Raw genomic sequence first — 23801 nt, 5'->3', positions numbered from 1 at the left:
TAGCTGTCTTTCTTTTTACATTACTCTCTGTTTACTTCCCTTATATTAACTCTTCTTTTTTTAAAAAAAATATTTTTTTGGTTCGCTTCAAGTTCGCGAACCGGGCAGCGAACTTGAAGCGAACCAAAAGAAATAGAGCTTGCTAGAGTGTTAAACATTCTAGCAATTTTATTTGAAAGGGGAGGTAGTTCTGAAAAGAACTTTTTTTTATGTTTTTGTTGTTGTATTTTTTTTTTTTTTTTCTGAACATTTTTTGTTTTTTTTGTATTTTTAGAACAGTTTTATGTTTTTGTGTGTTTTTCATGGAGGGGAAACAACAAAAAAACAGGCATCGAAAAGGGCTCAACAGGAGTAAAGAAAAAATTACTGCTTGGGTGGGTTAGGGCAATTATGGTTTTCATACACCAAGTTTATTAAGTTTACGCTCATGTTGCTACATGAGAGCATAGCACCACAATGTATGCACGTTAACTTCATGTGCTTGAAGTTTGGCTGTATGTTTGGCACAGTTTCCTGTGCCTCTCTTACAGTCAAATTTATATTAGAAGTTGATTTGGCCACAGGAGTTGTCGGGGGATTATCTTGCAGATCCCTTAACTCTGCCCGGCTGTAATTTAATGGATGCCACCTGACCATATGGCGATGCATAGTATAGTTGCCCATACTATACTTTTTCTCTGTGCCTCGAGATAATCTTTTTTTGCAAATTAGGCAGGTGGCATATTTGGCATTAACCTTCTTCCCCCCTCGAGGAATTGAGAAAAATTGCCAAATGAAACTTGTTTTCCTTCCGGAAACACGGGGCAACTCCTGAATAAATTCAGATTCATCAGTGTCCTCTTCTTCTAAGTCGTCTTCTTCCTCCTCTCTGTTTGAGATGAATTGAGATGGTGGTCCTCTCTTGTCATGAGGAGGTTGAGGTGGTGGTGGGGGTCCACCAGCTGAAGCAAAGATAGGAGCCATTGTAATCAAAATGGAAAATGGTCTTTCTCTCACCAAGATGAAAGTCAGAGTGAGGAAAGAAGAAGGGGTTTACGTGATTTTGGAAAAGCAAAAGTTCGGAACCAATGAAAAGTGTTATTTTTAGGTCATATGACCTAGTCATACATCATTTGGAAACCAAAAGTGAAATGAACCAATGAAAACTTTGATAAACAAGTCACATGACTTGTTCCGCTCACGTTACGCGGTGCGCGCCGCGTCCCGCATCGTTTCCGGTTCGCGGTCCCGAGCACTTTCGGGAGCGCTAAAGCGGCGCGTCATAAGACGCATTCGCGACAATGATACGTCGCGCTTCCGCGACGAGTCACAGTTCCGCTAACGTAACGTTTACCGGTTCGCGTACTAGATCGCGGCATCAAGATGAGCTAACGGAAAGCTTCCCGGTTCGCTTACCGAAAGAAAAAAAATATTTCAATTAAAATTATCAATAAACATGTAAAATATATTTTGGGTTTTAAAGTAGAATTCATTTTACAGCTACAGATGTTAGCTTTTAAAAAACCAATGAAATTCACAGAAAAAACCATAGGTTATAGTCCATATATAGTTAGGAATTTGCATTTACAAAACCTTGAAAATTCAATGAAAAACCATTGGTTATAGAACATATATAGTTAGGAATTTGCATTTACAAAACCTTATTTTACTCGCATAAAACCATTGAAATTCCATATATAGTTAGATGCGCTAACTATATATCGCGCACCCGCAATCCACTGCTGATGATGTCACATATTACATCATTCATGACATGGTCAGTGACATCACTGATGACATCACTGATGACATCTCAAATGACATCACTGATGACATCCCAAATGACATCACTGATGACATCACTGATGACATCTCAAATGATATCACTGAAAACATCACTGATGACATCTCATTTGACATTACTGATCACATCACTGATGACATCATTCATGTGATAATACGATGAACCTCTTCAGACTCTAATATAACCTTAGATACACTCAGTGTTAACAGACACTCACATACTGTCACTCATCCATGGAGTTACTCACACACCTAGTCAGTCATGCAAAGAATCAATCACACCTCCATTTGCTCAACTATACAGTTATACACACCTTACTTATTCAAACATATTCTAACACATATTTACTCTCTTATACAATCACTGATACAAGTTTTCAATGATCCATGCAGCCACTCACACATTCACTGGCTCTTATACACAGTAATTTATATATGTGAACTCTCACATGTACTGTGTTTTACATATGTACTTACTTTGACATGTAGCACTGAGATATCCATTCACTCACCAATACACTCATGCACACAGTCATCCACCCATACAGCTGTTTCCACATGCAGTTTTGAACCTATACATCTAGTGAATCAACTGGTCACACATCTATGCACAGAGTCACACACTTCCCAGACACCCACACACACACACTCACTCTCCCATACAAATACTTGGGCAACCAATCAATAACCCATATCGTTACTCATATAGCTACTGATGCATGCAGCAGTTTACAGAACAGATATAATGATGCACAAATTAAGACAGTTTAGTCACTAACCCATGCACTCAGTGAGACACATTTAATCACTCACTCATACAGTCGGTCATGCAACTACTAACTCCTTCATCCACACACTTATACATCCACTCATTCTTCAATATGTAAGACATATTTTAACTTTACAGAAACATACAGTCACTGGATGATGTCATCAGTGATGTCATTTGAGATGTCATCAGTGATGTCATCAGTGATGTCACTGACCATGTCATGAATGATGTAATATGTGACATCATCAGCAGTGGATTGCGGGTGCGCGATATATAGTTAGCGCATCTAACTATATATGGAATTTCAATGGTTTTATGCGAGTAAAATAAGGTTTTGTAAATGCAAATTCCTAACTATATATGCTCTATAACCAATGGTTTTTTCATTGAATTTTCAAGGTTTTGTAAATGCAAATTCCTAACTATATATGGACTATAACCTATGGTTTTTTCTGTGAATATATATATATATATATGTATATATATATATATATATATATAATATACATATATATTTATTCTGGATACTCGCCACACCGCAGACTGCCGCTGCTCAAATCCAAAGATGACGAAGAGTGAACCCTTTGATTGCTGGTGCAAAAAGGTGCTTTTAATAAATAGATGCCAGCGCACCCGCCATGACACGTTTCGCCTCCAAAGGAGGCTTGATCACATGACAAACTGCAAGCCCAGAAGCAGACTTTTTAAAGTGACAGTGCAAAGCAGCAGACAATAGGCATAGAAACAATACTGTGCAAATTTGCGTCGATCGGGACTATACATAAATAGATAAATAATTGATCACTTATTAAGACAACCTGTATAATAATAAACTTGAATAAAAAGTTTAAAATTGACCACATAGCCGTTGATTACAGGTAATGTCACATTGACTAAATAACCTACACCAACCGCAGTGGTTGACATCCTGGAATAGGAAACTAATCTAATCAACCCTTACATTATAATATGTAGGGTATAACCAATGCGCCATAGTCCCTCTGTCGTATTGCCAATAAATCGCTATCATCATTTGCAACTTACATTTTTTTTAAAAACATATCCATGCCGATTTTGTCTGGTACAATTTTTTGACTGGATTAACTTGAAACCCATAAAGCCCAAGTGGGCCAATCAATAGGGAGAAATCTGCTCTAAGTGTTAAAGTGCCAAAGTGATGTGCAAAGTGCAAGAATAAAGTGCAGGAAGTGAAAGACAGAACAGATCCTATTAAAAAATTACAAATATATATATACAAATTACTAAATGTAAAACATAGCCACATGATATTATTAAAAAACCACTGAAAACAGTCAGAAGAAGACCCTACCTGGACAGGCTAAAATACAGTTCCTGAGAATCCTAAATGCAGGTATACAAATCTTCCCTGTCATTTAATCCAATTGGTTGTTTTGTATTCAGCTCCAATATATATCTAGCCTCAAGGAGACGGAGTTTGGCTTCACGATCCCCTCCTCTATATATATATTCACTGAAAAAACCATAGGTTTCAGCCACGTTATAGTTAGGAATTAGCATTTAAAAAACCTTAGAAATTCACTGAAAAAACCACAGGTTTCAGCCATGTTATAGTTAGTAATTAGCATTTAAAAAACCTTTGAAATTCACTGAAAAAAACATAGGTTTCACACATCTTATAGTTAGCTGGACATTTCACTCATACAAAACCATTGAAATTCCCCCGTTATAGTTAGTTCAGCTAACTATAACTTGCGCGCCCGCAATGCATTGGTGATGACGTCACATATTACATCACTCATGACATGGTCAGTGGCATCACTCATGACATCACTGATGACATCTCAAATGACATCACTGATGACATCACTGATGACATCATCCTTGTGAAAGAGTGGCAGACCTCCTCTCACCCTAATATTACCTTTGATACACACATTCAAAAATAGAAACTAAAATTTTCAAAAAAATGGAGATACCAATACCAGTTACAATAACCTATTCAGTAATTCCACCATTTTTTAAATGCTAATTCCTAACTATACCATGGCTAAAAACCTATGGTTTCTTCAGTGAATTTTAAAGGTTTTGTAAATGACCATTTTTAAATGTATTATTTGTTCTTTTTTTATACTGATTTACTACATTGTTTTAAAGTATTTATTTTTACATGTTTTATTTTTAAAATTACATTACATATTTTAATATACATTGAAAAAACATGTTTTTAAAAATATTGAGATTGTAATATTTATTTTTTAAATGTTATATTTTTTTAATTTATATATATATAATATATAGCAGGCAATGATATCCTATGGAAGGAAATTCAAGATACTGGTAAGTATGGTTAAAATTACTTTTCAGGAACAGTAGTGACCTGAAAGTTGCAGCACTGAGGTCTCTCTTGATAACAGGTGAGTAAATCGGAATTCGTAGTTTGACTGATTTTTGAGGAATTTTTTAAAGTTTCAAAACTCCACACTTAGAAAAATTTCCAAGTGAAACCAGTCAATGTTATCCTACGGAAGAAAATCAAGTTACTGTAACTATGATTAGAATTACTTTTCAGGATCAGTAGTGGGCTGAAAGATGCAGCACTGAGGTCTCTCCTGAAAACAGGTGATTAAATCGGACTTCGTAATTCAATTGATATTTGAGGTATTTTTTAAAGTTCCAAAACTCCACACTTAGAAAAATTTCCAAGTGAAACCAGTCAATGTTAGCCTATGGGTTAGAATTACTTTTCAGTATCAGTACTGGGTTCAAAGATGCAGCACTGAGGTCTCTCCTGATAATAGGTGAGTAAATCAGAATTCGTAGTTCGGTTGATTTTAGAGGAATATTTGAAAGTTTCAAAAATCGACACAGAAACTTTTAAAGCAAAAAGCAGGCAATGATATACTATGGAAGGTAATTCAAGTTATTGGTAAGTAGGGTTAGAATTACTTTTCAGTATCAGTACTGGGCTCAAAGATGCAGCACTGAGGTCTTTCTTGATAACAGGTGAGTAAATCAGAATTTGTAGTTCGGCTGATTTTAGAGGAATATTTTAAAGTTCCAAAACTCCACACTTAGAAGAATTTCCAAGTGAAACCAGTCAATGTTAGCCTATCGAAGGAAATTCAAGTTACTGGTAAGAACGGTTAGAATTACTTTTTAGGATCAGTACAGGGCTCAAAGATGCAGCACTGAGGTCTCTCCTGATAGGTGAGTAAATGGTAATTCGTAATTTGGCTGATTTTACTTCGGTTCAGTATGTATAGAGCCACTTTCCTACACCATCCCCTCCTTTCACCACTGTGAAAACATGCCCTGTGGCGTGTTTTAAGTTGGGGAAATACTTCCCCTTCAATCCTGATGATCTCTAGGGTCCAACTAGCCCACTAGGTACATCCAGTAAGTGCCACAGAGCTGCATAGCAGTGAGATGTAAAAAAGGGGCACTGTCTAGACCACCTCTCTGCAACGCAGCGCAGTGGCGCTTACTTGAAGCACCTGATGGGATAGTTTGCCCCAGGGTCCCTCAGCATTGAAGGGGATTAATTACCCTAATTTAAAATGTGCCACAGGACGTGTTTGCCAATTGTGGGTGGTTGTGATGTGTGGGTGTTTGCACACGTCACCTCAGGCCCCGTCCCCTCCCTTCACTACTTTGTAAATCAATCAATCAATCAATCATAACACTTGTATAGCGAGCTACTCACCCGGCAGGGTCTCAAGGCGCTTGGGGGAAGGAGTCTGCTATTGCTCGAACAGCCAGGTCTTGAGTTGTCTCCTGAAGGCGAGATGGTCCTGGGTCAGCTGAAGATGGATGGGGAGGGAGTTCCATGTCTTGGCCACCAGGTAGGAGAAGGATCTGCCACCAGCGGCGGCTCTTCGGATGCGTGCTACGGTGGCGAGGCTTGTCGAACGTAGCTGGCGGGTGGGCGTGTAGAAGGTCAGGCGGTCGTTGAGGCACTTGGGTCCCAGGTTGTGGAGAGATTTGTGTGCGTGGGTGAGGAGCCTGAACGTGATCCTCTTGCTGACGGGGAGCCAGTGCAGGTCCTTCAGGTGGTCGGAGATGTGGCTGCGTTGGGGGATGTTCAGGATGAGACGGGCGGAGGCGTTCTGGATGCGTTGGAGTCTTTTCTGTATCTTGGCTGTGGTTCCGGCGTAGAGGGCATTTCCATAGTCCAGTCGGCTGGTGAAGAGTTCCTGGGTGACCGTCTTCTTGGTCTCGGTCGGGATCCATCGGAAGATCTTGTGGAGCATGCGTAGGGTGTTGAAGCACAATGAGGAGACGGCGTTGACTTGTCTGGTCATCGAGAGGGAGGAGTCCAGGATGAAGCCCAGGTTGCGTGCATGGTCCGTTGGTTTGGGTGCGCTACCCAGGGCCGGGGGCCACCAGGAGTCGTCCCAGGCAGAGGGTGATGATCCAAGGATGAGGACTTCCGTCTTGTCTGAGTTCAGTTTCAGGCGGCTGTTCTTCATCCACTCGGCTACTTCTTTCATCCCTTCGTGTAGGTTGGTTTTGGCGGTGGCAGGGTCGTTGGTAAACGCACCCTGTGGCCGTTCTAAGTTGAGAGATTAAGTCCACTTGAATCCTACGGGTCCCTTGGGTCAAACTAGCCCTCCAGTAAGTGCCACAAAGATGCATTCCAGACAGGTGTAGAAAGGGGCATGGCCTCTGAACAGCTGTCTGCAACGCAGCTCCCTGGCACGTACTGGAGATACCTGTTGGGCTAGTGTGCCCTCAGGGACCCTCAGTATTGAAAGAGAACTAATTCCCCAACTTAAAATGTGCCACAGGGCGCGTTTGCACAGTGGTGAAGGAAGGGGGCATGGCCTGAGGTGACATGTCTGCATACACGCCCTGTGGCGTGTTTTAAGTTAGATAATTAATTCCTTCTCAATCCTGTGGGACCCTGAGGGCCAACTAGCCTTCCAGGTACCTCCAGTATACACCAGGGGGCTGCATTGCAAAAAGGTATTTAGAGGCCATGCCCCTTTTTACTGCACTCTGTAACGTCATCCCCCGGGGCCGGCCTTTTTTGATTATTTTAATTTTTTTTCTAATTTGAGGAAGGGGGCTGCCTGGCCCCCTTCCCGGCCAACTGAGAACCTCGGGGATCCCATCCCCCAGGGCTGACCCACTCTGTTGTGGACCATGGGGGGTTCCCAATCCCCTGACAGTCCCGCTGGCTCCCCGCCTCCTGCGGGAGACAGCATTGCTTTTCCACAAGGGGAGCTGCTAAGATGTAGCGCCCCCTGTGGAAAAGCAATTTGCTTTGCTATTCGGAAGAGAGAGCAGGTTTCCTGCTCTCTCTTCCAAATGTAAAAGCATAATGGGTAACCCAATAAAATCTTGTAGGCTTGGGCAATGAACGATAAAGAGTAAGGAATGACTACAAGCGATTTTATTTATCTGATTTTTTCAGTTGATTAACTGATATGTATCCTAAAAGTTAGTTATCACAAATCTAACTCAAATATGTAAATGTAAATGTAGACGTATTTGTAAATTGCACTGATACCCTGGCAAGCAGTGTGTCCTGGCACTGTACTCATACCGCTAGGGAACCCGTCCTGGCTTTTCCCCGTGAAATGTCCACTCCTGGGCATCCCCAGGGTGCAACCAGGCATCCCCAGCACTGTAGGGGGCCGTTGTGGATGCTAAGCAAGCTATTGCCCAGAGTTGCAGCATGGGACTCATGCTCAGAGTAGGCACCGAGGCGAGAAATCAGGTCTGAGGAATTATGAGCCCAAGAACCGCCAAGATCAGCCGAGGCGGGATTTGAACCCTGGTCCCGACCAGACCTCTGTACCAGGGACTGCCGCTCTAAGCAGTGAGCCACACTCCTCCAAATATATCCATAGGATAATGACACAACTCTTAAATAATTGAGTGATAAAGACAGAAACAAAGAAAGGAAAAAGCACACGGAAAATTGATTTAGACTGTAAAAATATTGTATTGAAAAAATCAGCAAATTAGTTTAAAATCAATGTAGGCAAAAAAAGTCATGAACAGATGTATATATAAATCAACGAATCAGTTTATAACAACTCATAAACTCCTATGATAGATAAAAAGTGACCAAGTCCAGTAATGTACAAAGGTTGACACTTGATGAAGATAAATCGTTTTGGAGATGATGATATGGTCGACGTTTTGGTCTTGGTTGCAGGTGTCTATAAGACCATCATCAGGACTAGTATATTTTTGCAAAGGGAGACCCTTAGCAAAATTATGTGAGATATTCAAGCGAATGGGTCACTAGAAGTAGTTAGTCACCACTGCGATCTTCTCTGTTATAGAGTCTTGAGTTCATGGAACTATGATGTCAGAAGTGAATTCAGCGAAAGAAGAGAAAGGCTCATGAAGTCGAGTTTTCTTTTGGTTTATTGCTTTGAAGTAAGGACAGCGTATTCCGTGTGCAACTTGCCAGCATCGGTTCGCAGCGGTTGATTTGTTTACTATATCCCCATAAACTAATTTGCTGATTTATTCAATACAATATTTTTACAGTCTAAATCAATTTTCCGTGTGCTTTTTCCTTTCTTTGTTTCTGTCTTTATCACTCAAATATTTAAGAGTTGTGTCATTATCCTATGGATGTATTTGAGTTAGATTTGTTATAACTAACTTTTAAGATACATATCAGTGAATGAACTGAAAAAATCAGATAAACAAAATCCCTTGTAGTCATCCTTATCTCTCTTCCACAAGCAAAGCAGTTGCTATGGCAGTGTGGGAGCCGTGAGTCTCCCGCCCTGCCATAGCAAACTATAGTGTCATGGGGTGGGCACCCCGGGACACTGTATGAGCCGGCCCTAGGGGGTGGCGGTCCCCAGGGCCATGACATTGCTCCAGGAGGGGGGCCACGTGGCCCCCTTCCACCTTTTTAAAGCCCCGGAGTAGTGGTCCCCTGGGCTGGGTGGGTCCTTCACGGACCCCCTAATTTACGTTTATAGTGCCCCGGGATGTGGTTGTCCCCAGGGTGTGTGGGAGGGCATGAGCCCCCCCACACAGGGTATGCATTTTTAAAAAATAAAGCCCCGGGGTTGGCGTCCCCGGGGCTGCAGGGGGCAGTGTGCCCTCCGCAATCAAAACTTAACTTGAGCCCCAGGGGGCGGCGGTCCCCGGGGCGCCTTAGAGGCCCCTAAACATTACATTATTAAGCCCCAGGGGTGGCGGTCCCGAGGGCTGTGGGGGGGCTGTGTGCCCCCCACAATCAAAAACTCAAGTTGAGCCCGGGGGGGGCGGTCCCTCGGCTCAGGGGGCCTTAGAGGCCCACCAACATTAAACTATTTAGCCCCGAGGGGTGCTGGATCTTGGGGCAGTGTGTTTTTTTGTTCAACAAACCCCTGGGATTTGCCCCCCTGGGGCTAATTAGCATCGAAGCGCGGGAGCGTTTTTTTTTATTGTCAGTATCTACGCACCATGCGCAGATTTTGCCTATTTAAAAAAAACAATAATCTATATATTTTTGCCCTCCGAGTCCTTGTGGGACCCCCCAAGCAGGCCTAGGGTGTCAGGGTGTTTCTACACTGCCCCCTTTTTGTGTTTTTCACCTTTTTTTCTGCTTTCTTGTCCCTCGGTTCTAACGAGGCACAAGATGGCTGCCAACACTTCCTGGTTTGGAGTGTTGACAGCCAATTAGCATACAGCTCGTGCTCGGCAGGGTGCGCAGATCCTGCGCGGCAATAGATATATATGCGATTTTAATTGTGATTTTCTAAGGAACTACTGAATGGATTCATACCATTTAAGCAAAAGGCATGACTCTGAACCAAGGTCTACCTATTTGCCAAATTTGGTGCAATTCCATTTAGCAGTTCGGGGTGTAGCCCCGGCTAAAAGTTCCTATGGGAAATTGCATGGGGAAAACATGTTTTGGGACCCCCTTTTTTCTCGGCCCCGTTTGACGAATCACCCCGAGCATTCAGGATAGGAGCCGACCAGAGCTCCCCACCAGTATTAAATTTTTCACGAAGATTCGTCAACCGGCGCCTAGTTATTGTTGCGGATCTCCTATCGAAACTAGGTCCTAACTATAACTACCTACTGGTGACCGCCAGTAGGTAATACATACATACATACATACATAAATACTATATATATATATATATATATATATATATATATATATATATATATATATATATATATATATATATATATATATATATATATATATATATATATATACACATATATATATATATATATTCAATGAAAAAACCATTGGTTTTAGGCCATATATAGTTAGGAATTAGCATTTACAAAACCTTATTTTACTCGCATAAAACCATTGAAATTCCATATATAGTTAGAAGCGCTAACTATATATCGCGCACCCGCAATCCACTGCTGATGATGTCACATATTACATCATTCATGACATGGTCAGTGACATCACTGATGACATCACTGATGACATCTCAAATGACATCACTGATGACATCACTGATGACATCATCCAGTGACTGTATGTTTCTGTAAAGTTAAAATATCTCTTACATATTGAAGAATGAGTGGATATATAAGTGTCTGGATGAAGGATTTAGTAGGTGCATGACTGACTGTATGAGTGAGTGATTAAATGTGTCTCACTGAGTGCATGGGTTAGTGACTAAACTGTCTTAATTTGTGCATCAGTATGTTTGTTGTTGTGTAAGCTGCTGCGTGTGTTGATCAGTAGCTATAAGAGTGGCCATATGGGTTATTGATTGGTTGCCCAAGTATTTGAATGGGAGGCTGAGTGTGTGTGTGGGTGGCTGGGAGGTGCGTGACTCTGTGCATAGATGTGTAAGCAGTTGATTCACTAGGAGTATGAGTTCAAGAGTGCATGTGGAAACAGCTATATGGGCGGTTGACTGTGCATGGGTGTGTTGGTGAGTGAATGGATTTCTCATTGCTACATGTGCAAGTAAGTACGTATGTAAAACACAATACATGTGAGAGTTGAGATATATAAATAACTGAACATAAGAGCCAGTGAATGTGTGAGTGGCTGTATCGATCACTGTGAGCTTGTATCAGGGATTATATAAGAGAGTAAATATGTGTTATTATATGTTTGAATAAGTAAGATGTGTATAACTGTATAGTTGAGGAAATGGAGGTGTGATTGATTCTTTGCATGACTGACTAGGTGTGTGAGTAACTCCATGGATGACTGACAGTCTGTGAGTGTCTGTTTATACTGAGTGTATGTAAGGTTATATTAGAGTCTGAAGAGGTTCATTGTATTATCACATGAGTGATGTGATCAGTGATGACAAATGAGATGTCATCAGTGATGTCATTTGAGTTGTCATCAGTGATGTCATCAGTGATGTCATTTGAGATGTCATCAGTGATGTCATTTGAGTTGTCATCAGTGATGTCATCAGTGATGTCATTTGAGATGTCATCAGTGATGTCATCAGTGATGTCACTGACCATGTCATGAATGATGTAATATGTGACATCATCAGCAGTGGATTGCGGGTGCGCGATATATAGTTAGCGCTTCTAACTATATATGGAATTTCAATGGTTTTATGCGAGTAAAATAAGGTTTTGTAAATGCTAATTCCTAACTATATATGGCCTAAAACCAATGGTTTTTTCATTGAATTTTCAAGGTTTTGTAAATGCAAATTCCTAACTATATATCCACTATAACCTATGGTTTTTTCTGTGAATTTCATTGGTTTTTTAATAGCAAATATGAAAAGCTTTAAAATGTCAAGTACGTGATAGATAAAAACATTTTCGTATTTATGCACGTTGATGTGCTTTGAACGCTGCACCCCCCCCCTCCCCTCTTTTGTCTTAGTAGTACTCTCTCTTTGCAGATACTGAAGGGTAGTTAACGCAGGCCTTAACCCCCGTTGTAATCCGTCGTGCCTCCTTGTCTCTCCATTTGATTGATTGTTGTCCAAGCATTTACTGTTTTAGAATTGGTTCTCTTTGGATCATTCTCTATTTACAAACAAGCACAAAGTCGCAATACTCTGTTTAGTCTTTGCAGATAGTGAAAAATCGTGTAAAAAAATAAAAGTAATCGAGCAAAATCAGTAGGCCACTAATTGGATCTCTTTTTGACCTCGCTAAAATAGAAATATTAGGAACAACCCTTCATGAGAAATACGAAAATAGTGAGATGAACTGAGCTCCACACCATGAGGGCTGCAAGACAGCTCGGCTCCATCACCCATCCCGCACAAAATAACGACAAACCCTATGCAAATATTAAAAATATAGACAACACACCAGCAAAGAAACAGGGTAAAACATTTTATTAAAAAACTATTTACATAACGTTGGTTTATAAGATGATGTCAGTAGTGGACCGATGTGTGAATAGATCGAAAGCAGCACAAGGCTCCAAGATCCGGATGGCAAGCTCCTGGATGTTGGGTGCCATAGTTTAGAGTTCTGAATTTCAGCCTTTTTCAATGCCTGTGCTTTGTTGAATCAAAATGGCGGCTTGACACAAAGCTGACTCAAGAGTTGCTACTGATGCTATGCAGACCAAAACTGGTTTTCAGTTTGTACATTTTTCTAGATTTTTCAATCCAAGTTTGGTTGACTTTGTAGAACGATGGCTTCAGATTTTCAACATACGGTGTGGTGGCGCTGACTGGGAGGGGGCGCTTCGCTCCTTCCCCCTCCCCAAGTAAGATTTTCATACGTGAAAGTACGTTAATGGTTTTGGTCCCTGAGATGCTTCGATGTCACTGCCATTCTCAAATAGCATAAGTTCTGGATGTTGGGTGCCATAGTTAAGAGTTCTGAGCAGTGCTTGTAACACTGTCTGAAGCTTATTTCCACCTACTGCAGCTTCACTATTCTCAAAGTAAGTGAGTGTCGTTTGTGGACCTGACTGCATTAGAAAACAATGTGATATGTTACCTTCCTAAACAGCTTGACGGAGGCCCCTGAGGGGCGGTGTGATGGCCATGGACTCGGAGAAGACGCTTGGCTCCGACACCCTCCCCAAGTCTTATAGCACTGGTGTAGCCTGAGATCGCCCCCGACATAGGCGGCCGGCTCCCGGGGTCCGGCGGAACTTTTTGCCTTTTGATGACTCTTCAATTCTAGACCTTGTCCCACAATCCGTTTGACCTGAAGACAAGCTGTAGTGCGGCGCCCCTTTTTCGTTTTAGTTGCCATTCCGCCCGCTTTTGCTACACTGTGCCTCTTCCGCCATTCAGCTGTTTACCGCCCGCTCTTGCGACTACAGCGTCTCGCTCACCATGTAGTTGAGTTGCGCCCGCTCTTGCGGTGCAGCGATAGGCGGCTGCCACAGGACTCTCAAAATGGCGGCCGGCTCTTCGGTTTTGGGCCTGGTCCACTAAAATGGCCCTGGGACACCTTGGAACTCGGACGCTTCCCTGATAGGGCTTGGGTCCCATTCTCGAAAAGCGTCCCCTCAGCCGTGAAGATTCTACAAAAGTCTTGGGGGCCTCCGACTCCCGCAGGCTTCTGGTGGGGAGCGGCTGCCATGATTGCTCGTGGAATGGCCACGACGGAGCTACGAGATGGTAGTGGTCTCATGCTGACGCCAGCTTTAGTCTGAAACATCCAGAAACACTATAGACTACCAATTCGATCAGTTCCGGTAGCGCCCCAACATGACCCGGAAGAGAAGAACTTGCCCTCCCCTCTTTGACTGATGGTTCTTGTTGCCTGTCCCCTCTGTTGTCATTTAACAGAACTTTTTGGACTGCTGAAAGGGGTTGTGTTCTGAACGCTGGTTGGTGGAGACATTTAGACTATATTCTTGACCTACGTTGTCGCGTAATGCGTTTTATGACACGCCGCGTTAGCGCACCCGGAAGTGATCCGAGGCGCGGCGCGCAGCGCGTAACGTAAGCATAACAGGTCATGTGACTTGTTAATAAAACTTTTCATTGGTTAATTTTAGTTTTGTTAATTTAATGATGAAAAGCTTGGTCATATGACCTAAAAATTACGCTTTTTATTTTTTTCGAACAATATATTTTTTTCAAACATATGTTATAATATTCCAGGCTAATGTACTTTCCCGGAAAATTTACAACTGTCTTGCAAGTAAAATATATTCCTTTTTCGAGAAAAAGGGCGTTTCTTCCTTCCATGACGGAGCCGTTGAGTAAAAGAGATTCGGCCCGCTGTCTTAGTCGCCGATACGCCTGATTATCAGATTCTTATCGATCACTTTATGTTGCAGACATGAAAAACACAACTGCCCTTGACCATTTATCTTTACTGCGTTCCTACATATTATACCTTTTATCAGTCATGTAATTGGACTGCTTTATTTCACTTGCCTTTTACTGATTCGAAAACAGTGACTAAAAGTAAAAACTTTACCAATGTAAATACTACTACCGTGTTTTGTTTTAAAAACCTTTATTGTGAAAATGTCAGTATACAAATACGGGCCTATAACCACGTGGGCCGGCCACGGAGCAAACTGAAATCGTATATGATGAGGAGACATTTACACTGTAGAGGAACGTAACGAGCGGGCCATTAGGTTGCAAGAACTAAGGTGTCTAACAGTTGCGGAATCGGTGGACATACATTTTGTAATTAAAATAGAACAGGGCCACTTACAATAACATTTTCTAGATATACATTTGCGGGCAAGGAGTTACGAGTCCCATTTATACCGGCGCCATTTTGGGCGAGGCCGGGCAGGTCCAAGATATAGTCAAAATGTCTCCACCAACCATCGGCCAGACCAGAACCCCTTTCGGCCCTTTATGCTACAAGATGGTGTCTTCCATTCAGAAAATATTGTTGGCAGCATTTTGAAAGGAAACAGAAACAGCCGTTCTCCTAGTGAGTTTCACATTGTTACATTTAGGAAGAATGTTGAAGAGTAGTATGTGGAAAATCTGAAGCCATTTTTCTACAAACTCTCAATCAGACTTGGATGGAAAAAAAAAAATCTGAAGAATGTACAAACTGAAAACCAATTTTTGTCTGTATAGCACCAACAGTAACGCTTGAGTCAGCTTTGTGTCAAGCCGCCATTTTCATTCAATCAATAGCGTCCCCCTGCACACATTCAGGGACCTGATCGTGTCTTCAGATGAAACAGATTGTAGGAAAAGAAGCAGAAAGGAAAAGGCAAAAAGTTCCGCCGGACCTAGTGAAGCTGCAGCAGGTGCAAATAAGCTTCAGACAGTCTTACAAGCACTGCTCAGAACTCTCAACTGAGGCACTCAACATCCAGGACTTGCCATTCGGATCTTGGCGCCTTGTGCTGGTTCCGACCTATTCACACATCGGTCCACTACTGACATCACCTCATAAGCCAACGGGGCACCCCACGCCGACTTTCGGCGCAGCATTGTAGGATGGCCACACCAGTGCGGCAACTTGCTGGACACAACATCGGGGCCATCCAGATCTCGGCGCGTTCGAGTCACTGTACCGCAACAGTGACCGCAACTCAGCTGGACACGCCGTCTTTCGGCGCAGCATTGTAGGATGGCCACACCAGTGCGGCAATTTGCTGGACACCACCTCGGTGCCATCCGGATCTCGGCGCGTTCGAGTCACTGTACCGCAACAGTGACCGCAACTCAGCTGGACATGCCGTCTTTCGGCGCAGCATTGTAGGATGGCCACACCAGTGCGGCAATTTGCTGGACACCACCTCGGTACCATCCGGATCTCGGCCCGTTATGCTGCCTTCGGCCTATTCGCACATCGGTCCGCTACTGACGCCGCCTCACGTGCCAACGGATTTTCTACGCTTTTTGTAGCCCTATGCCGCATAACAGGTCATGTGACTTGTTTATAAAACTTTTCATTGGTTCATTTTACTTTTGGTTTCCTAAAGATGGAAGGCTTGGTCATATGACCTAAAAATAACACTTTTCATTGGTTTAGAACATTTTTTTTTCCCAAACGATGAAAGCCCCACCTTGTTTCTGGATCATTCAGACTGAAGCTGGCGTCAGCATGAGAGCACCACCATCTCGTGGCTCCGTCGTGGTCATTCCGCGAGCAATCATGGCAGCCGCTCCCCACCGGAAGCCTGCGGGAGTCGGGGGCCCCCAAGACTTTTGTACAATCTTCACGGCTGAGGGGACGCTTTTCGAGAATGGAGCCCAAGCCCTAGCAGGCAAGCGTCCAAGTTCCAAAGTGTCCCAGGGCCATTTCAGTGGACCAGGCCCAAAACCGAGGAGCCGTCCGCCATTTTAAGAGCCATGTGGCAGCCGCCTATCGCTGCACTGCAAGAATGGGAGCAACTCAACAACATGGTGAGCGAGACGCTGTAACCGCAAGAGCGGGCGCAACTCAGCTAGATGGCCGCCACCTGGGGAGGCCCGTTCACGCCGCCTCCCCCACGCCCCCCCCCCCCGGGCCGCCGCACGCCAATTTTCGGAGCAGCATTGTAGGATACCAAAACCAGTGCGGCAGTTTACTGGACATCACCTGGGTGCCTGTCGTACATGTTGTGTCAGCCATGTGACACTGGACACAGACCGCTACTGACGAGGCCTCCCCCCGCACCACCCGGGACGCCCCACGCTGTTTTTCTGTGCTGCATTGTAGGATCCCTAAACCAGTGCGGCACCCAGGCGACATCACCTGGGTGCCGTCCAGAACTCTGCACGTTGTGCTGCCTTGGGACTATTCGCACAACAGACCGCTACTGACGAGGCCTCCCCCCGCCCCACCCGGGACGCCCCACGCCAATTTTCGGAGCAGCATTGTAGGATCCCTAAACCAGTGCGGCACCCAGGCGACATCACCTGGGTGCCGTCCAGAACTCTGCACGTTGTGCTGCCTTGGGACTATTCGCACAAAAGACAGCTTCTAACCATTGTTGCTTTTTGTGTTGAGAAATGTTTAAATGATTTTAGTTTTTGTTCCGTTCGTTAAAGTTAATAGTTAATAAAGTTTTATAACCTTACTTTGTTGGAGTGTTATCTATTTTTTTTAAAACGGGCGAATGGGGCCTTGAATCGGGTTATTGTCATGTGTGGGCTTTGGAAGTGTGCTGCTGCAGGATCGGACATTTCAAACTCAAATGCACGTTCTTTTTCTTACCTTTCCGAAGCATGGAGCGCAATAGCAAGCAGAGAAAGGGTGATGCACGTGTTGAACACTACCTGACCTGGCAAGTTGCTGGCAGTGCCCCCCCGCCCGCTCCTGAAAGAGGAAACACACACACCGCCGCTCCGAGTACTTCACAAATCTTTAAAAGACCATGCGCTTGTTCATGAGGCTTAAATGGTTTATCACCTCTTCTAGAACCCCTGCATCGAAGCCTTGAAAGCGGAGATAAAATTATCTCCCTATTACCAAGCTGTCGCTAACACCAGTTAGTGACAGCTAAAAGGAGATAGCGACCATCTTGGGCCCCGCTTTGCATGTCAGTGATACTTATCACTAATGACATGCAAAGTGGCGTGCCAAGATGTTAGCGACTGGAAACAGTCCCTAACATCGCTATCTTCTATTACCAACTTTTGGAGATATCTCCAAAATCTAACACCTGCCCTGAGCAGTTCTTAGCCATGTTATCCAATGGGAGGTGGATAACATGGCTAAGAGCATTTGCTCGATAATACATGAATATCGCTGACTTTTCTGCGATAATAGCAAGGTTTATCTGCGATAAAAATCGCCGATGTGCGGCGATAATTTTTGTCTCTAAACAAGTTAGAGACAAAAATTATCGCTAGTTGTTCGTAATATGCCCCCGGGTTTTTGCTTGCAGAAATCGGGAGGCGGGAGACTAGCACTGAAATCAGTAGTCACACGCCTGAATCGGGAGGGTTGGCATGTCTGAATTCTCTACAGCTGGGGCCATAAACTACATCCGCAGGGGTAGGTGATAGCCTGGGACCAGCCTGGCATCTAAAATGGCTGCCGTGCACGACAAAATTGTGGCATTGGAAAAAAGGCAAGATGGCGCAGCCGCTGGAAGAGATGTATCAACATATATCAGCCTCCTCAGCCACCCTCAGGAAACATAGGGGATTAGGATACGTCTCCCGCACCCCCTTATACCTAGTAATTTAATTAACGAAGCACAAAATGGCGAATTCCCGTTTCGCTACCAGTTTGCGGCCCAGTTCGCGGCCCGTGAAGCGCTTCTACCGTGAAAAATCATTTTTTTTTTTTTTTCCCCACGGGACCCTTTAATAACCCCAACAACATTCCTAGGGGGTCAAGAGGGTGATACCTTGCCCCCTTTCATTAAATTCCCCCTTCGTTTTTCACCTCTTCTTCTCTCTCGATCCTACCGAGAGACAAGATGGCGGCCGCTCCGGACTGTCACACAGCAAAAAAAAAAAAGCTCACGCACAGCCGCTGGAAGAAATGTATCAACATATATGAGCCTCCTCAGCCACCCTCAGGAAACATAGGGGATTAGGATACGTCTCCCGCACCCCCTTATACCTAGTAATTTAATTAAAACGAAGCACAAAATGGCGAATTCCCGTTTCGCTACCAGTTTGCGGCCCAGTTCGCGGCCCGTGAAGCGCTTCTACCGTGAAAAATAATTTTTTTTTATTTTCCCCACGGGACCCTTTAATAACCCCAACAACATTCCTAGGGGGTCAAGAGGGGGATACCTTGCCCCCTTTCATTAAATTCCCCTTTCGTTTTTCACCTCTTCTTCTCTCTCGATCCTACCGAGAGACAAGATGGCGGCCGCTCCGGACTGTTTAGAATGTTGACAGACACCGGAGAGCCAATCAGCTTTCTGCGCGCAAAGTTCCGATAAGCGAAAAGTAAGCGGACCGGATCGCTGCCCGGAGCGCTGTTACAGATATATATCTTGATTTAAACGTTAATTTCTCAAAATCCACTGAAGCACATATATTGAGACCTAGCAAAGGCACATCGGGCTAACAGTCCCTACAATTTTGCCAAGTTTCGTGCAAATCCATTCAGCCGTTCGAGCTAAAAGTGAGTCCAACCGCCCTATGGAAAAATGAATGGAAAAAACGCGTTTTGGGACCCCCCTTTTTTCTCAGCCCCCCCTTGACGAAACTCCACCAAATTTTCAGGGGCTGCTCAGAAACAAAATGTGCCATTTTCCTGAAAATTTCAGCCGATTCCGTCCTCAAACGCCAAAGTTATTAGGCATGGAATTTTCAGAAATCCCATAGGGAATTAATCCTAACTATATATACCTACTGGCGAGACGCCAGTAGGTAATATATATATATATATATATATATATATATATATATATATATATATATATATATATATATATTTCGCAGCTTCCACAACACTCTCGAGCGGATGCTCGCGTAACGGGGGTATTCCCGTCAAAATATATTGTGGCTCACAACATCCACAGGTTCTCTCCCTGTAAAAGGATCGCAGCACTCTTGGGGGTGGTTTACAATACGTTTTTTATTCGTAAACCTCACAGCATAGCTATGCTGTGAGGTTTACGCAATATATATATATATATATGTAACCCCGAGAAATGACATTTCATGCTCCGATCCCGACAACTATTTTGGTAACATGTCAGGCAACCAGCTCAACTAGTTTCAATGCGAGCAGCTGATGGTTAGGGAAGTGATTTACAGAAACTATATCGGCCCGAGGAACCTTTCAATAACCAAGGTGCTTCACCTTGTGGAACAATAATTATGTTTGGCAGCATGGATTTTAAAAGCACATTTTATACTAAAAAAACGGACGTTACAGGATTACAAGTTTGGCTGCATAATATATTGCCTAAAAAAATCCCTCTGTGACGTAATTCATGGAATGTGTGTGATTTTCTCTATCTGTGTTAATGGGATTCTTTCATTTAAATTATGAATTTTATTTTGCGTCATAGTTTAATTGCCTCACTTAGAGACTTTGGGCTGTACTCTACAGACACACACATGCATTATCGGGGCCATAGAAAGAACGGTTACACATCAATGTGTTTTCTATGTCTATGATGAGGTCCAGGGGGAAGGGCTATTTAATGTGTTTGACATGTTGCGCCAAACTAGATCGACAAAGGCCTCTGTGCAGGCCGAAACGCGTCTCTTGTACCTGGGATTGAGGGCAACATGATTGATTAAACTGATGCCTGATCCTGCAACCACTTTGTGCCTGTGCCTTCCGTGGAGTTCGTCTTTTTGGGAGCTGGATGTTTTGTTCATATATATATATATATATATATATATATATATACACACATACATATTCACTGAAAAAACAAAGGTTTCAAGCCGGATATAGTTAGGAATTATCTTTTAAAAAACATTGAAATTCACTGAAAAAACCATAGGTTTCAGGCAGGTTATAGTTTGGAACCAAACCACATTTACTGGATGATGTCATCAGTGCTGTCATCAGTGATTTTATTTGATATGTCATCAGTGATGTCATCAGTGATGTCACTGAACACGTCATGAATGATGTAATATGTGACATCATCACCAGTGGATTGCAGGCGCGAGAGGTACAGTTAGTACAACTAACTATAACGGATGAATTTCAATGATTTTGTATAAGTGATATGTCCAGCTAACTATAAGTCCTCTAAAACCTAGGTTTTTTTCAGTGAATTTCTAAGATTTTTTAAATGCTAATCCCTAACTATAACCTGCCTGAAAACTATTTTTTTTTCAGTGAATTCAATGTTTCAATGATATTTCCTAACTATAACCTGCTTGAAACCTATGGTTTTTTCAGCGAATTTCGAAGGTTTTTTTAAATGATAATTCCAAGTATAACCTGCATGAAACCCAAGTTTTTTTTCAGTGATTTTCAAAGATGTATTCAATAACAATGTTTAAATCTATTAATTGTTTTATTTATTTCTTTGATACTGATTTACAAATTTATTTTAAATATATTAATTTTTAGATATCTTAATTTTTAAGATTACATTACACATTTTTATTATATATATATATTTTTTATGTAATATTGATATATTTTATTTTATAGATTTACTGTTTTCTTTTTTTTTCTTTTTTGAGCAGTCCCGCACGCAAAACGCACCTCTCTCGATTGCTGCACAGAACGTAGCTGTCATTTTACAATTGTTCTGTAGGATGCGCGTAGGGTGTGCGATGGGTACATATTTTCATGCGCGATTGCTATGCGACCCGTACGTGACTTGAAGCGCAAAAGCAACATATACGTATCACGCCACACCGCGTGAGTGCATTTCCGCATTACGTCATGTACGTGTTCAATGCTTAGAGCGGCAACTTCCGCGATATTTTTTTATATAAAAAAAAATATACATATATATATGTATTTAATATAAATATTAAGGGGAAAAAATATTATTCTTTTAGTTTTAATAAAATGTTATTACTTTTAAATGCAATTTGGAAAAGTCGCGCTAGATGCGTGCTGGGTGTACGCACCGAACGCGGATCCCATGTGACCAAAAAAAAAAGATTTCATTGGTTTATAACATTTACTGTTCTAACTATTGAAGAACCACACCCATTTCAATTACTCTTCTTAGACCTTCCTTACGAGAAGAACTATCCTGAAAAGAATGTCACTTTTTGTTCATTGGAAACCTGAACTTCTTTTTTGGATTAAAACATGGCTACACCACTGCAAGAATCATCTGATTCTGATGATTTTGTTACTGAACAATTTCTACCAGACCCTCACCCTCCCAAAAGATACACATCCATCGTATGGAAATGTTTTAATTTTCCAGAGGGGCAAAATAAATGTGATGCCACCAAAGTAACATGCCAGGCAGTACTGTCCAGAGGAGATCCAAACAAGAAATACTCCTGTGGCACTATTAGTATGCGCAAGCACCTCCAATCCATAAATCCTGTCAACTATGCTCACGAAGTATGTAGAAGACTGTGCCAAAATATACCTCCACCACCGGCAATACCAAGTACCTCTGCAGCATTACCTTCAACAAACACGACCTGACATACGTCCCCAATTCGTGAAAGTTAGAATGAACTGCGTGAACTGCAATCGTTTAATTTGTTATGGGGAGTAATCAGTAGACCTAGTTTGCAGAGCAATTGATAACCATCAATGCTAGTTTTTTTTTATTCCCTCAAAGTTCATGCTTTTGTTCGTCCAGTTATCTTTTTTTTCTTTCTAAAAAAACAAAAAAATCCTTCTAAAAATCTAAAAAAATATATAAACGTACAAAAAAGAAAAAAAGTTCTTTTCAGAACTAACTACTCTGGTTAAAGAAAGAGGTAAATGTATATGCTAGTGTGTGAAAGTTTACATAAATGTATGTATGCTGCATACCTCAGAAAATAATACATTTGTCATGAACTATAAGGAAGTGCTGTAGCATGATATTGTAAGCTCTTTAGCTACAGCATGCTGAGCTACTTCCGAAGCACAGGGAAGCAACATATGTACATAAATATGTTGGAAGTCTGTCCTTCTTTCTGCACTGCTATTTAAACTGCAGGCACGTGTTGACACACGCACCCTTGCATCATAGTGCAACAATATCTGTGTCGTGTGGATTTTGCTTTTGTGCAGGAAGACACACCTTCCTGCACAAAAACAATCAGTGAAGACATTTTTCTCCTACAATGTATGCTGTGCATTGTAGAGTATATTGTAAGAAAAAATAAGGAGAAATGAAAAAAATTGTACATCAGATTTACAAGCTCTGTATGCCACCAGTGCGCCACTTCTTGTGACGCACTGGTGGCGCATACAGGAACTGTATGGATAACTGTATACTTGTAATAGTGATTTTATAACACTAACTATGAGTTACTATCTAAGTGCTGTTTGTATAAGTGTTATGGGTAGTGTTTTAGGGTTTAGGGTAGTGTAGTGGTGTTTGTGTTATGAACGGGTTGTGCTGGGGATAGATTTAGTGTTTAAGGTAGTGCATTGGTCTTTGTGTAGAGTAGGGGGTCGTGTTGGTGGTAGATTTAGCGTTTTGGGGTAGTACACTGGTGTTTTTGTAGTGTAGGGTCGTGCTGAGCGTAGTATTTTAAGGTTAAGAATAGTACAGTGGTATTCGTCTACTGAAGGGGATAGTGCTTTAGGGTTTAAAGAAGTGCAGTGGTGTTTACGTACTATAGAAGGTCATGCTAGGAGTAGTGTTTTAAGGTTTAGGGTAGTGTAATAGTGTTTGTGAAGTGTAGTGTTTGTGCTGGGGGTATGTATTAACATTACACTATGACCACCCAAAGCACAGTTATCACTACCAACCACCAGAAAATTCCAGGTAAAGTTATCAGAAGAATACTGGGAAAACGTTTCTCAATATTAAATGCTTCTAATTAAGTAAATTTAAAATAATTACATGCAGAGACCCACAAATGATATTCCACAACAGTAA

Source organism: Lissotriton vulgaris, chromosome 3_1 (genome assembly GCF_964263255.1).
Source record: "Lissotriton vulgaris chromosome 3_1, aLisVul1.2, whole genome shotgun sequence".
Lineage (NCBI taxonomy): Eukaryota > Metazoa > Chordata > Amphibia > Caudata > Salamandridae > Lissotriton > Lissotriton vulgaris.
The sequence above is the reverse complement of the archived record's forward strand: the minus strand, read 5'-3'. Positions refer to the sequence as shown.